The sequence below is a fragment of the Vombatus ursinus genome, unplaced genomic scaffold (assembly GCF_900497805.2).
Source record: "Vombatus ursinus unplaced genomic scaffold, bare-nosed wombat genome assembly UNPS02010193.1, whole genome shotgun sequence".
In the NCBI taxonomy this organism is placed as follows: domain Eukaryota; kingdom Metazoa; phylum Chordata; class Mammalia; order Diprotodontia; family Vombatidae; genus Vombatus; species Vombatus ursinus.
This window is the reverse complement of record NW_020949971.1, coordinates 10,188,787-10,205,967: the sequence shown is the minus strand read 5'-3', so window position 1 is coordinate 10,205,967 and position 17,181 is coordinate 10,188,787. Positions and strand designations below refer to the sequence as shown.

Genomic DNA, 17,181 nt, shown 5'->3' with positions numbered 1-17,181 from the left:
TAATTTCCCATTTCTGTATCATTTTAAGGTTCACAAACTTCATTTCTCACACTCTAAGGAGGTGAATGATATATGTTTCTTTCTCCCCAGTTATCTACTTAGGGAAATTGAGAATCCCAACAGAGAGACAGAGCCAGAGATATGGAGAGACAGAGATAGAGTCACAGACACACAGACAGATAGTGATGTCATGGTGGGGCATTCATTTCTGATACATTTATTATGTTCTTAATATATATAGAGGCATCCAGTGACATAGGTGATAAAAAACTGGCCTCAGGGTGAGGAAGACCTGGGTTGAACTCAAGCCTCTGATATATACTGGCTGTCTGACCCTGGGTAAGTCATTTAATCTCCCAGTTGGCCCCATCAGCTAAGACTTTTGTTGTTGTTGTTCAATCCTGTCCAACTCTTCATGACTCCACTTGAGGTTTTCTTGGCCGTGATACTAGAGTGGTTTGTCATTTCCTTCCCCAGCTCATTTTATAAATGAGGAAACTGAGGCAAATAGGGTTAAATGACTTGCATAGGGCCATACAACTAGTAAGTGTCTGGGGCCAGGTTTGAACCAAAGATATAAGTTTTCCTGACTCCAGGCCTGGAATTCCATCCTCTGTGCCACCTAGCTTACATGGCATCCCCAGGTGGCCAGCTAAGACTATGAGGTTCAAAAAAAAAGATGCTTATCTGCATTGGTGGAAGGAGTTTTTGTACCATGAGTTTCCTTCACCAATGAAATCATAGATCTGGTTCCAACCTGCCAAATCTGTAGCAATTGGTGAACATTATTAGCTATTTTTTTCTTGCTTAATTTTCTTTTGTTTTTTTTAATAGGCATGCTTTATGAATTTGTGTGTTATCCTTGCACAAGGACCATGCTGATCTTCTCTGTGTATTTCCCTTGTTATTATCTGTGCTTCTAAAGTAAGCACCCTTGCTAAATTTTCATTGGTAACATTCTGTTCAGTTAAGAAGCCATTGGGAATCTTTTTGGTCACTGCTTTCAGCTAATCCAATGATTCTTCAACTGGGTCTATTTTTCAGGTCAGATGATCTGAGATGTTACCTTTTCTTCCATGTTTTCAATCTTTTTAATTGATTTTAATATTTCTCGTTATCTTATGGAATCATTAACTCATTTCCAGTCCATTATAACTTTCAAAGAGTTTGTTGCTAGGATAAGATTTTATATCTTTTGTGATAATCTTTCTACTCCTGTCTTCCATAGTTCTTATTATCCAATTATTTCCTCTAATATACTAACTTATTTTCCAGGGGAAAATTTTAAAGTAAAGCCTAGATATCTATCTAGGAATTCAAGCCATTGAGATACAGGAACCTAGACTGGGTATTGCAGCCAGTCCAGTAGTGAAGCCCTGGAGAGCAAGGGTCCAGGCACAGGCACACCAACTCAGTAGTCCTTTGGCCCTTAACTTGGTAGGTCTACTGCTATGTAGAAATGTACCTGCATTATGTACCTAATCTTCCTCCCTTCTCCAGAAACAGAGGAAATAAGGAAGGAAGGATATACACCCCTGAGGCTTTGGGGAAAATATTTTTATGTTTGCTTTTGCTATATCTCTGAAGTAAATATCCCTTTGTAAAAGCTAATTCAATATGAAATGGTTAAATTGAAGTGGGGTGCTAGTCACAAGGCCCCTCAAATTGGGGAGAATGTGGTTGATGGAGGCTTAAACCAGTGGGAGAGAAGACCCTACCAGAGTACCAGAGAGGTAAACTATAACAGGTCTGGCTATGATAGAGTGGGACTAGAACAAACCCATTTTACATGCGGAACAACTGTAAGGGATACAGTTGAGCCCTTCACATCTGTGGGAACATCTAGAGAAGTTCTCTATCTGGTCATTTAAATTTGGATACAGTTGGTAAGATCCTAGAGAAATTGGCAAAATAATGATAACACCAATAATAATGTAACAACAAAAAACAACTATAAAAACAACAATATTGGCTGGAATTGTAAGATTGATTTTTTTTCCCCAATTTGTCCCTCACGAGCTACTTCTATTGAGACAATTTTGTAAACTTTGCATTTGTTGATTCCTTGAGTATTTAGATACTAATACTTGCTATACTGCTGAATCTTGAATAGGTATTTTTATTGAGTCTAATGTGAGAAATATAGAGTTTATATCACCAGAAAGATATTACCTAGTTGCAAATGTTATTTTTTTCTTTTTCATTTAAACAGACCTAGAAAGTTTGCATTATTATGAGAATTATATGTCTGGTAACTTCATAAGGAAGTGTCTGTGTTCCAAGAAACCCCAAATATTCACTTTCTATTTCTCTAACTGAGCCTATGTTTACTGTTGGATGAGTTTGTAATTGTATATCTCTTATTCTTTCAAAGGCCACAGTCCACTGTAGGAAAATGGTGCCCTTTGGAATAAGAATTCAGACAAAATTTGCCTATATTTCTTAGGGGATCAGCTATTGTACCTGGAGCCCTGGAGAATTTTGATGTGTTCTGTATAGGGAGGGACAATTAGATAATGTAGACCCCAGTTGAATGGCTATATTCCATGAGGGAATAATAGAAAAATTTTCGTTCAGGATAGTTTTCTCATCTGAGAGTGATGGATAATGCCTAAATCCATATGGAAGAACCTCCATGTGGTCTGGAAAGCTCTGTAGGAGCCATATTTCCTTCTGAGACAAGAAACCAATTTTCTTTGCTTATGTCTTTTTTTTTTTTTGGTCTTGTTTTTTGCTTGAGAGTTGAGGAATGTTGTTATTGGAACACTAAATTAGATACCCATTGAGTACTAAACAAATAATCTTTGGTGAATTTGGTAACATGTTTCTTTATTGCTGAATCTGCAAAACTTTGCATTTGGAGATAACTGATTTCCTCTTCAGATGTGGGACTATATATGATCATGCCACATTGACTGTTTTAAGGATCTTTCCTCTTTGGTTCTATGAAATCAAATGAAAGGACAATACTTATGACTCCCCAGAGAACACAGACAACTGCTCCAAATTAGGGATGTGGGCATTGTATTCACAATACACTCTTGCCTCATTTCTGCAGACAGTAAATTTTTCAAATAGGGTAGATTATAATGGGAGTCTGACACATGCTTAGAAGATGCCATTACCCAGATAGACAATACTAAGGAAGTAACTTCTGGGAGACTGGAGGATTGAAAAAAGAGTAGGCACTTTGTGTTGGCCCACCATATGGTAGGGAGGAGTGTTTGTATTCCCCATTGACTTCATAACAGAACTATCTGTGGCATTAAAACTGCCTGATAGCAAAGTTGGGACTTTTCCTGAATTCATGTCTGAGGATGAAAGACTCTTTTATTCATAGCAGGTGACACAATGGGAAAAGGGAGGGAAGGTCTAAGGGATGCCTCTCCCCCTACCCTGACCATGTTGCCCTCAGAAACAGGCCTGGAGTTATGGCCTTTTCCTTCATCCTCCATTCTAGGTACAGAAAATGGAGTTTCCAAACTGGGAGAAACACTCATTGGGATGTGGGGGTGTTAGAGTCAGTTCAGCAGCAAAGTCCTGGGAAGCAAGGATTCAGGGATGTGGCCACTAAGTCAGCAAAGTAGGCTTTGGACTTAGCAAGACTTTTCATTTCTCACCAGGTTGCATTCCTTTGGACTTCTTGGGACATCTCCATTACGCTTCCTTACTCTCTACCTCCTTGTTAACTCTGTGTGTGTGTGTGTGTGTGTGTGTGTGTGTGTGTGTGTGTGTTTCCTTCCCCCAGTAGATTATAAGGTCTTTGAGAGCAGGAGCTATTTTTCTTTTTCTTTTTGTATTCATATCCCAAATTCTTAGCACAGTGCCTGGAACATAGTAGATATTTAATAAATATTTTAACTGACTGACTAATGCTATATAGGAATCCTGCTAAGTCTAATGAGCTTTATTTCCCTCATCTCCCCAGAGGCTGAGGTGATGTGTTTTGGGGAGTAGAGCACAGGGCAGAAAGAGGGAGTGGGGTGGGAACTGGGATTATATCTCAAGGAGTTGGAGAAGATATTTTATGTTCTTGCTATATCTTTGAAGTAAATATCTCTTTGTAAAAAGTAACAGATATCAAATAGTTAAACGGGACTGGTGTGCTAGTCACAGGGTCACTAAAATTGAAAGGAACACAAATACAATATTAACCCAAATTTTACAATAAGGTACTATAAACATCCAAAAAAAAAGAAAAAGAAAAAAATTCAGACTCCTTCCCTCATAAGAAGGGAAGGCTAAAAAAATTTTACACAGATTTTCCTGGATTGTGGGGGTACCATGACCCTGAACCCTGCAATGTGGAAGCGATACCTATAGAGATAGAGATAGATTAAGTTGATATAGATTAGAAAATGTAGACATGAATATGATCATAGATATGAATCAAGATAAAGATGAAGATGAAATGATAAAGAACCTGGATTTATATCTATTTATATTTATATATAATATAACCATACACATGAAATATTATGTATATATGTGTCAAAAGAAGAAACACTCAACTAAGGATTGAATAACATCATCCTTAAACTTTCAAAAAGAAAACAAGATAAGTTATGGAACTGGATAACATTTTACAAAAATTAGAAATACTAGATCTCTGGAAATAGAAAAGGAATGTATATATTCTTATCTTTTTTGCATGCTCACAAAAATTAAACATTTCCTAGGCATAAAATATTCATAAACAAATGCTTAAAATGATTAAATAATTATTTATTGAACACTATCTACTTCAAATTATAATCAATAAAAAGTTTTTGAAGAAAAACTTCAAACTAAAATGGAGACCAAATAATTTAATCATAAAGAATTTGTGGGTCAAAGAACAAATCATAATAACATTATATAACTCCATTAAATAAAACGACAACAACGAAAAAACATACCAAACTGTAGATGGACCCAAACTTGTATCATTATGGAAACATTCATCTGGCCAAAAATCTTAACAAAAGGTAGAACAAATCAGTGCATCAGTCGCACAAAAGAATAGAAAAGCAACAAACCAAAAAGTCCCATAGAAACTCCAAAATAGAAACTCTCAAAATCAAAGAAGAGCTAAACAAAACAAAGGCAGTGTCAAGCAAATTTAAAATGAAGTCTGGATCAATTTCACTTAAGAATACTAGGATAAGTTAAAATGGTTTATTAATACTCCCAACCAAACACAAATACATATACAAACACACACATATAAATAAAAATATATACTCAAGTTGACTGAAGGCCCAGAGCCACAAGGATTTCTAGCTTTCATGGGGTTTTCAGACAAAGTACATGCTGTGGCAGTGACTGTATTGCCAATCAGGATATTAGTGGGAAGAGGAGAGGTAACAAAGGGATATCTCTAAATATTAGCCAAGAAGGCCTATCCAGGGTGAAGAAAGTAGAATTATAACCGTGCCATTTAAGCAAGCCTGAGGAAGAGTTTCGGCTAATTCTTAATCGTATCAGCACTGCCTCACTGGATTCATAGCTAGAGCTATTGAGAGTTTTGACTATTCTGGAAGCTGTACTACATAGTAGCTAGAGTACAGGCCTTGGAGTCAGGAAGACTCAAATTTGAATCCTACATCAACTTCTTAATTTACTCAAACATACTGAATTGACAAATTTGACAAGGAACTTTTTTTCAACTAACAAAATATGTAAACTAGTCACTAATTTTTTAGAGAGTATCAGTACAAAAAAAAAGAAACAAAGGAAAGAAAAAAGAAAATTTACAACATGCAAAAAAAAAGAAACAAGGAAAATTACTAGAGACTATTTTCTATTAACTCATTTTATTCACAAACTTTTACCCAATTGTATACAAAAAAGTGAAATCAATAATTTTTTTTTGAAAATATGAAAGACAGATTAATAGAACAAGAAATAGAAAAAAATTAAATAACTCATTCTCAGGAAAAGAAATTCAATTCCGAAAGGTGGAGGGACAAAAAAAAGAGGATCAGGAGGATTTACAAATGAATGGTATTAAATATTCAAAGTGAAATTTATCCTAATAGTGTATAAATTGTTTGCAAAAATAAGGAAAAAAAGGAGATCTTGCTAAACTGTGAAGAAAACATTGCCCTATCTAAATCCAGGTCTGGTGTCTTATGCCTATGGCTTTTGAGGAGGATTATCTTTAGTTCTAAAAGTTTATTTTTAAACTTTTCTGCACGTGAAGATTTGTTTTGTCTAACTCAGCAAAATTTGATAGAACTGTTAACTATCTGAATTACGACACTCTTTGTGTTACTGTTTAAATGAAGTACTGAGAAAGATGAGTAGAAGTGTCAGGGAAGGGAGAAGAAGTATTTTTTCAGGAAACTATCTCTAGCTGGGGGCTCGAAGTTAAATACAATTGTTGTTTTGTTTTATGCTTCCTCAGACAGAGAGAGTAACCAGAGTTCTTAAATATTTTTTGTGTCACTGACACACTTGACTTCCTGCTGAAACCTATGAACCTCTTTTCAGAATAATGCTTATAAATGCACAGAACAAAGAAGATTACAAAACAAATCAGTTGTACGGAAACAAAGACGCATTATTTCTCCATCCAAGTTCCCTTACCCCAGGTTAAGAATCTCTGCTCTAGACAAATGAATCAGCAACCATAACTGGGCAGTTACCAGATGGACTAGAAAAAATACAACTAACACTTTTTTCATGCTCCTGGTTTGTAAGGAAAGCCGCTTCCCAGAGAAGAAAGGCTACTAGAGACAGAGTCACACCAAAGCAGAAGCATAACAAAATTCCCAGAAAGGAAAAGGTGAATGCTAATAATGAGTAGACCTGCCTGCCTGGTCACTGGTTCAGCATATAGCAATACCGCCATGATGAATGAATGAAAATGAATTTGTGAGTGATTGCTATATGCTAAGCGCTGGGTACACAAATAAAAAAGTGAAACAGTCCTCATTCCCCAGAATCTCACATTCTCATAGAGGAAAACACTATGATAGAAGAATTAATATGTTGGGCAGATGGAAAAGCTTGGCAACCTGTAAAGCTAAGTAGCAAGGAAGATGGCAAGGTACAATGGTCCTTGGGCACACGGTAAGGGCCTGCTGGTCCTGATGGCAGGAAATCCAGTCCAACTGAAGTATGGAGTTGAGGCAAAGGTAATATAGAGACATATCTTTTTAGTGACATTTCAATTAATAAACCAAATCTGCTTCTGATATTGATCCTTTTGCCAGTGTCAATGCCTTTAATGCCAAGAATTTTCTTTTCAAAGTCTTCAGCTATGGGTCCTAGGAATGGGAGAGTGGGGGTGGGGGAAAGCTAAAATGCTAATAGAGGCAATTTCTAGAGCCATTATCCTGAAGACTTGACTTGCTACCTTCAACAATGGCAGTTGGTTCAGAATAGGAAAAAAAAAAACTGGTGGCCTAGGATGGAGGCTAGAGACTGGGGAGGAGAGGGTAAGTGCTACTACTCTTTTGGTTGGCTGCTTCCATCAGGGCCTGAGAGAAAGAGGTTGCTTATGCTGCCTCCTATTTCTCTCTTGGGGTACCTCTCTGTTTCAGCTGGGTTGCGTGGCTTCCTTGGTCAGGGGCTGATGATGCTGGTTCAGGTGAGTCCTTGTCTCTCTTGCTCCATTGGGATTGTTCCCTTGGATGATGCAATTGAGCTAGGCTGGACACTATGTATGCATCAATGTACCAATAAATAACTTTCATCTGTTCATTAATTCCAATCTGTATCAGTAAAAATTGGTGACAATTTCATTCATTTTGGTGAAGCCTCCAATGTCTTTTCTGCAATATTTACACCATGAATACTTTAACTGGACTCTGATAAATAATCTAAGAGTAAAATACATAGTATAATTGAACTGTGCTGTAAAATTGAAATATTTGCATTTTACCTATGTGGTAAGCAAAATCTCCCCCATTACTTAAATTCCCTATTTATGTAGTTAACTCCTTTCCCTTAATTCTATCTCATTCCTTCTTACTCTTTTTTTTAATCAAACTCTTCAAAGGTTAAATTCTCTGAAGCTTATCACCTATTGGTTTCATGAGCTTCTAAGGTGGAAATGGGGTTAGGAAGCAGGTAGAGTTGCTCTAGCCCAATATAAAAGCCTTCAAGTAATTGTGGAATGTGCTTGCTGGTATTTCTGGTATCTTTCAAACATCAAGAGAGTAGAATTTCTCTGTCACCTATCACGGTATGGCTCTCAATTAGAGCCATCTGCTTGATGCTTAACCTCCCCGAGGGCAGTTTTCATTTTTCAGTCACTCCCTGTGGTTGACAGCACTGTCAACTCTACATCAGGAAAGTTGCTACCTGATCAATGTTTGCCTAGCTAGCCCAGAGAGGCAATAATGGCACAGGCCATTTTATGTGTGAGAATGGCTGTGGACCTTCAGCTCCTTCGAATGCCCTTTGCCCCAGAAGATCTGACCTAGATAGGGAGAAGTAATAATATCAAAGAGCATAGCTTCATCCATGTCTAGTATCTAGGGGTAAATCTTTTTATATTTCAGAATCACTACTCACTCCAAATACTGAAGTAGGCTTTTTGTGGGATTTGCTTTCCAAAAAGCTTTTATGCAGAGTTCTTTGCTCATTTATTTTTCTTGGAAGTGGTAGGAAAAAATATTTTATACATAAAACATTTCTTTCATCATATAAATGACAACCCTCAACACAAATCCTTCAAATTCTCTAGGTGAGTCTATTCCTACAATTTATCCTTGTGAAATCCATAGAACAAGGAAGGTGTGGCATTGAAACTCTTATTAAACTTGGGCCTATTCTAAATGAGTTTTATTTTAACATATCACTGCAGAATATATTCATAACTCTCAAGGGGGACACCAGAAATGCCACTTTCTTAAAAGAAAGCCAACATGGATCTCTACTAGATAGAAAGGGAGGGGGGAGGAAAGAAGGAGCGAGGAAGGGGGGGAGAGAGAGAGAGAGAGAGAGAGAGAGAGAGAGAGAGAGAGAGGGAGGGGGGGAGGGGGGGGGAGGGAGGGAAGGAGGGAAGGAAGGAAGGAAGGAAGGAAGGAAGGAAGGAAGGAAGGAAGGAAGGAAGGAAGGAAGGAAGGAAGGAAGGAAGGAAAGAAGGAAGGAAGGAAGGAAGGAAGGAAAGAAAAATCATACATATATACATACAGTGTTTAGTAAGCACTTACTTTGCACAAGGCATTGTGCTAAATAAATGCTGGGAATACAAATATAAGTAAGCAAGACTGGCCCTGCCCTCAACAAGCTTATATTCTAATGGAAGAAGACAATCCATGGAAGGGTACTAGAAGTTGGAGAGACTGAAAGGAGGAAAATGTGAGGAGGCATGGTGAGGAGACTGATGGGAAATGGCTTGGAAGTCTGGACTCTGAAAAGATAAGGCTAATGCTCATTTATCAGAACTAAGAGAGCCAAGGGTATATCTAGGATGGTTGAGATGGTCAGATAGTAAGGTTATGATGAGGAGTCATTTGAACAGAAAATTGAGTGGATTTATTTACTAGCTAAGCAAATCACTTGACTCTCTGAACCTCCATATATGTATAAAAATAGGTGCACTTGCACCGCCTACTTCACAGAGCAGAGAGAGGAAATGATTTGTAAAGCTTAAAGCACTTAGGAAATCCGAGCTGTTACTAGTAGTGGGGAAATTCATATTATTTCTCTAAAACTGCTTTTACTATGTAAATGAGACTTCTTTTTCTTTAAAAGTTTTTTAACTTGAATAAAATACTGCTAAAATGCTGCACAATTTTCCTCCCAAGTTTTCACTATTTCCTTTTTTGAATTCCACTAGTTACCTCCAGTTATAAGAGAGATATGTATGCATACATATATATTTATATATTGTATATTTATGTATATTATATATCTTTTATATATTTTACTTATCCTAAATTAGGTAGAAGCTATAGATAATAGGCACAAGGACTTCCTTTGGGAAAGGAACCCCAATTTTGTCATCAGAAAAAGCTTCTCCTGCACAGACATTGATGATGGACAGGTAGAGCAAGGATGTTCCCCAACTGAATTTTTACTCAGAATTTTTATTCTCTATTTTTCAGGCAAGAAGAAAAAGAGCTGAATCAAAAAAGAAATGAAGAGGGGGAAATACAGCAGAAGGTAAAGAGTCCATGCATGTTTGAGCAGTATTAAAATGATGATGAAGATGAGAATTAGAAATTTTCATGCCAGTAAAATGAAAAAGTAAATTTAAAAGTAAATTTAAAAGAGCCAATATTGGACTAAATTCAACTTTAAATTTAAACTATAAAAGAAAAATAAATTGTCGAAAGTAAAAATTCAGAAAAACAATGCAAAATCTAAATTCAAGTTCTTATAGTAGAGGCAAAATAAGGACTTGAACAATGATGCAGGTAATTCTGCCTAGAAGAAGCTCAAAAGAGAGCCATATTTGTAATCATATTTAATGTTTCAAGGCAGAGAATATTGAAGGTCATTTTTAAATCACGGAATGAGCCTCCATTCGTAACTTGTGAGTGATAACGTGAAAGGTAAAGTTGGCTGGCTAGTACTGCCTCTTTTCCCCTTCCTCCCTCAGTCCATCCTAACCACCTTTGGGTTGGATCTTCTCTTTACCTATCACCATCTCCTCCATTGTGGCCCTGCTCTGTTCTTCTATTGGGGTTGGGGTGGGGATTGATAAAATGTGTTTACCCTCAGGTAACCTTACTGGGCAGCTTGGTGGCACAGTGGCTAGAGTGCCAGGCCTGGAGTCAGGAAAGTTTATCTTTCTAAGTTGCAATCTAGCCTCAGACACTTACTAGCACTTATCCCTGTTTGCCTCAGTTTCCTTATCTGTAAAATGAGCTGGAGAGGGAAATGGCAAACCACTCTAATATCTTTGCCAAAAAAACGGGGTTACAAAGAGTTGGCCATGACTGAAACAACAGAACAACAGCAACAATGACCTTTACTGAACAGTAGAATGCTAACTGCCTTAGTCCAGGGCCAATGTCCCACATGATCCTGAATTCTCTCCTCCTCTCGTTCAGAGGGCTTACAAAACATTATTGATATTGATTATTAATTTAAAAACTATCTATCTTAGAGATCTAACAATTGATGATGATCTGTCTAATTTCTATTTAAATTTCAGTTACCCATTTTGTCTTCCCCAAACAAGGGGCATTGTCTATTCCAACAAGGTACAAACATGCACACAATTTACAAATTTCTGCAGAACTCTTAATTATCCATTCCAAAGTTCATACCTTCTCTCTCACATCATCTCTCTCAAACTTCACTTGTCCAGTCTCTCCAAAGTCTGTCTTGCTCCCATGCACCGTGGTACATTCTGTCACAAGCTCAAATGCCTCTCAGCTAATCAGTTTTCCTGTGTTCCTCCATATATATACCACATAGTGTCACAGGCTGTCCTAGAGGAGACCACCAAGCCTGCCTAGGGCATGAGTGGGACTAAATCTGCTTAATAACCACAAGAGGGAGTAGAATCACTTAGTGGATAGAGGACTGGCCTCAGAGGCCAGGAGGACCTGAGTTCATATCCTGCCAATTATATATAACGTCTTCGTGAACCTGGGCAAATCATGTTGCTTCTCAGTGCTCTGGGCAGCTCTCCAAACCTGTAAGTTGCAGAGAATGTGTTTTCTCACTTGAGAGTCCCCAATACCAATGAAATCTCAGATCCAACCCCTCTCCTTAATAATGTGAACATTTGAAATCAATATTGTTGTAGTTACTGTGGGATGGAAATGAAAGCTGCATCATTGATTTCATTGGCATACGGACCTCCGGGGTGAAGAAATTCCTACAAAGTCAGGTCAACAAATTCTCTATTGCATAATAATCACAGTAATATTGATTTAAAATATTCCTAATTACTAAACAGTATGCTCTCTTGTCTCTCAGATCTAAGACCATGAAGCTGTTTGGGATGTGCATTCCCTCACCAAACCACTAAGACACCGATTCACTCAATTCCCAAGCTTCGAGGGATGAATGAGTTCCAGAGCTAACCTGGCTCAAGGTTTCTAGGCAAGTTTCAATGAGTTCATACAAGGCCATGTCATCAGAAGCATCTTTTATATAATTCCTTTTATTCTTCCAGGATTCATGTTTGTGGTGAAATAGGAATGTGGTTTCTGTTCAAAAGAAGTCTGTGATGGCTTGCTGGAGCAGTGGTATGCCTATTGTCTCCTCCAGCATGAGGCCTTTCCAAGACTTCGGCGCAAATTCGGAAACCTGTGGTAAAGTAGACAGCTACTGGAAGGATCTATTTGAACATTCTTGCATCCTGGAGGCCAAATTACAAGTTGGCCTCTGAAAACACCCATGAAAGCCTTGCAGGCACTTTTGTGGAAGAGTGTCAAACCCAAAGACAGTGAGAAAATGCCTATGATTTACCAGAGCTCATGAATCAGAAAGGGACCAAGATGCTAGTTTCCACATGCATTTATTTCCATGTTGGTACAGTCTACAAACTTATCAAAATTCAATCATCTAATGTTTGTCATTGATCCAAGTACAAGGTTCTTGAAGACATACTCATGGTGTCTTCATCATGGAAGGGTGCAAAGAGAGAACTGAAAAATTCCACTCCCACCTCTATTTATGGCATCAGTAACTCACGTTGATTGTGCTCTCTACATAAGGGGCACTGTCTTATGATCTGGGGGTAAAAAGAATTATGAGCCATATTCCAGGCCCTTGAAAGACTAACAATCAAAAAGAATGACAGGAGCACTAAACATCAGAAAGAGAAGGAAGAAATGGAAGAGAAGGAGAAGGAAGCTTAGATCAAGGAGAGCTGTTTGAAGCCATACTAGGGAAGAGAAGAGGTTCAAGCAGGGGGAATGGGTCTTAATCCAGGATGGAAAGGAAAATTGTGACAGAAAATAGGAAGATGGTAAAACTCACTGAATCCTATTTTATTTCAGTTTTCACTAGCTAGGAGAATGACAGAGGTACCATATTAGGGTGGAAAGTGTCTGAGGCTCTGTGGCTGAATCTGAACTCTGGTGCGTAATAGCTATGTGATTTTTGGCAAGTCACTTCGCCTCTTGGGGATTCTTTTCTGATCTGTGGAATGTGGGGGTTTGACTAGATGTCCTCCAAAGTCCCTTACAGCTCTGAATCTATGAACTTGTGATGGGTTGGACTAGAAATGGATCAAACAAAATGGCCAGTAACGAGTTAAAAGCCAAGGCAATTTGGGATTGAGTAAGAAAGCACCTAGCTAGCCTTGCTGAACCACACGCTCTAGGGGACCACAAGAACTGATGTGACTAATGAGTAATTGTCAATAGTCTCTGAAAAATGGTGGGGAATAGCAAATGTGGCACAGGACTGAAAAAGGGCAAATGTCCCCATTTCAACAACAAAAAAGCCAAGCGATACTTCAATAAGCCACTGAGCTGAATTGCCTGACAAAAATCTAGAACATAAGAGGACAACCAGAATGGTGATGGGTTCTGAGTCCAAATCATACAACAATGGGTTGAAGGAATTAGAGGTGCTTAGTCTACAGAAGAGAAGTCTGATGGGAACAATTTATCTATCTTCAAATATCTGAAAATTGCCAGCTGGAAGAGGAAATTGGCTTGTTCGGCTGCTTGATCCTAGGGGGTTGAAGTAGAAGAAATGGATAGAAGTTACCAACCATGGTAGATTTCAACTCCTTTCTCATTTAGGGACTATGTGGGAATTCATATATTATATTTTCATCAGAATAAGGACCCCTAGTTCAATAAGGTAAATTAACTATTGTCTGTAACCTAAAGTCTTGTAGAACTTCTTATGGCACTGAAGGGTTATGTGACTTTATATGGTCACAATGGCAGCAAATATCAGAAGGAAGATGTGAACCCTTGTCAACCTGACGTCAAGTAGCCTTCATCCACAATACCATGAGTGCCTTTTCTCTTTTACATTTTAGGCACTTATTCAATGTTTTTCAAATTAAATGTATTTGAATTCTAAAATCACAAAATTTGCGTAATAGAAGGGACCTCAGAAGCAATGTAGTACAACTCCTACTAAAAAGGAATCACCACCATAACTTAGTACACAAGTGGTCGACCATCCAGCCTCTGCTTGAAGACCTCCATGAAAAGAGAACCTACCACCTCCTGAAGTGACTCATTCCATTTTCACTTAGTTCTAATGGTTAGAACAGTTGGGGTTGGTTTTTATCTGACACAAAGATTAAACTATACTCTTAACAACTTCAACACATTGCTTGTTTAATCTTTCTTCCATGTGACAGCTCTTTAAATATTTTGAAAGATCACATGCTTTTTTTTCTTTTCCAGGCTAAATACCCCTAGTTTCTCCAATCCATTTTCATATGTTATAGCTTTAAGATCCTTCCCCATCCAGGTGGACCTCCTCCGAACCCCGTCTAGCTCATCAACGTCCTTTTTGAATTATGGTACCCAGAACTGAAGACGTGGATATGGTCTGGGGAGGAGACAGTGCAGATACACTGTCATCTCATTATTCTTCAGTGCCACCTATGATCAAATTAGCTTTTTTTAATTGACTGATCATGTTGCTGACTCACCTTGTGGTCCACTAAGACCTTCTTATCTTTTTTGAAAAAAAAAGCTATCTGAGTGTTACTTCTCTATCCCATACTTGAGATTATGGTTTATTAAACCCTTTTGCATATCATCTTCTTAGATTCAGTCCAATTCTCTAACTTATCAAAATATTTCTGAATTTTGACTCTTATCATCCTGGGTGCTAATCATGCCTGCTTTGTTAAGTCAAATCAATAACATTTATTAAGTACTTACTGTATATGCCAGGCATTCTGCTAAGCTCTGGAATTGCGAAAGCAAAGACCACCTCTACCCTCAAGGAGTCCACAATCTAATATGGAAGACAACATATAAACAAGTTTGTATAAATGAGTTATATATAATTGGAGTTAATCTCAGATGAAAATGATTAACATTACCTAGAACTCAAGGTGGGATTTTAGTTGATATTTTAAAGAAGTCAGAAGTAAGAAGGGAGAGAAGTCTGGCAAAGGAAGATGACCAGTGAAAATTCCCAGAGTTGGATGATGGAGTATTGTGTGAAAGAAATAACAAGTAGGGTAGAGTCATTGTAAAAGTGTAATAAAGAGATAAAGGTAGAAAAAGGCTTGGTTTGGGAATAAAGATAATTATTTTAGTCATCTTAAAATTAAGGGAGAATGTGATTTATATTTTATTCAAATGATTGATAAATTGTTATCAGAGACCTCTAGGTACTCCACTGGAGAACTCATGACAAGTTTTCATTGAATCATTAAGGACTATTCTGAGCCCAGGCATTAAACCAGTTCTAAATCTACCTAATTACATTATCGTCTAGTCAACATATGTCCATTGTCTCTGTAAAAATATTATGAATACAAATACAATAATAATAATATTTTATCCAAAGCTTCACTGCAATCTAGGTAAATTATATCTACAGCCTTCCCCTTACCAATTAGTTTACCCTGTCAGAAAAGAAAATAATTTTAGTCTGGAATGACCTATTTCTGATAAAGCCACATTGGCTCCTTGTAACCAATGATTCCTTTTCTAGATGTTCACCAACCATCTCTTTCCAGAATTTTTTCCCCAGATTCAAAGGCAAGCTCATTGACCTCTGGTTTGCAGACATGTACACACACACACACACACACACATACACACACACACACACACACACACACACATTTTCCCTTCTCCAAATGCATGGTGTTGATGTTGGCATTGTTCAATCACTTTCAGTTGTTTCCAACTCTTTGTGACCCCATTTGAGGTTTTCTTGGCAAAGATACTGGAATGGTTTGTCATTTCCTTTTTCAACTCATTTTACAGATGAAGAAACTGAGGTAAACAGGGTTAAGTGACTTGCCCAGTATCACACAGCTGATAAGTGTCTGAGGCCAGACTTGAACTCAGAAAGATGATCTTCCTGACTCCAGACCCAATATTCTATTCACTGCACCACCTAGCTGCCCAAAATGATAACCTATCTCATTTTCTGTGAACTTCCAAACAATATAGACAGTAATCACACTTGCCTGTTCTTTCAATACTTAAGTGTATAATTAATATAGAGCAAGTGACTTGAATTCCCCAAAGGTGGCTAGGTGATCTCTTATTATTTCCCTACTTATCTTTGCTGTTCACTCCCTGTTAGTCATTTTTATTCTATCATTATTACCAGTGCAGAGGTCATTCTCCTGGACAGAGAAAACAGAAATAAAATAACAAGTGAGCACTTCTTCCTTAGCTCTGTGGTTGGTTATGTTACAATCTATCCCAAGTTGAGTTCCCATTCCTCTTTGAACCTCTTCTTTTCTCAATATGGCTCTAAAAAATAAAAAGCTCTACATATCTTTGTTAGCATTCCTTAGCTGCCCTCAGTTCATTCTGAGCTTTAGCACGCCTAGCATTTTTAAAAAATATATCTTCTATTAACTGTCCTTGCTTCTATGTTCAGTACTGCTGTCCTCCTCCTCCTTCTTCCTCCTCCTTCTCCTCCTCCTCTTTTTTCTTCTGAATTCCCTGTGCATCCATGTTGATCTTTTCAGATGAATCCCAATGTTTCTCCCACTTGGAACTGTTTCTCTTTGTGTCTTCTTGAGATTTTCCTTCCCGAGATTTCTATCACTCCTAGCCTAGATGTTTAGTGCATTGGGATGCTTGCTTGCTTGTTGATGGAATGCTACCTAGTCTCCTTCTGAACTCTTTGAAATCTAATTTCCCAACTACAGGGTACGTGTGAGATTTTGTCTCAATTTCCTCTGTAGAAGGGAATAGTCACTTCCCCCACATACACACTAGATTCCCATCATTTCCACCCTAGCAATCTAATTTCCCTGTTTGGGAAAATTATATACTGAATATGATTTTCCATCTTTGGTTCCACCCATGTAATTCCAAATAATTCAAGTTATGGACAAGTAGAATAGGCTTCCCTGGAACTTTGTAGATTTCACTAGAGGCCTCCAAACAAACCATATAAGAGATGACCATTTTCCAGGGAAATTACAGAGGAATCATGCACATATCTCTGAGGTCCAATCCAATGCTAAGATTTCATAATCCTGTGTTATAAATTATAAATGTATTCTGAATTTAGAAATTTCATCATAGAGAAACAATTTTAAAATATCCCTCTTAATTAAACCAGTTTTATGAATGAGACTATGGTACACATAGCTTTATAAGG

General features: G+C 37.7%; 1 non-coding gene across 1 annotated transcript; it reads right to left on the bottom strand.

Annotated features, from left to right (window-relative positions):
- Positions 1–825: 825 nt before the first annotated feature.
- LOC114036979 lies at positions 826–932 on the bottom strand. Its single transcript, XR_003568392.1, has one exon. It is a non-coding gene; the product is annotated as a U6 spliceosomal RNA (small nuclear RNA).
- Between the last annotated feature and the right edge of the window lie 16,249 nt (positions 933–17,181).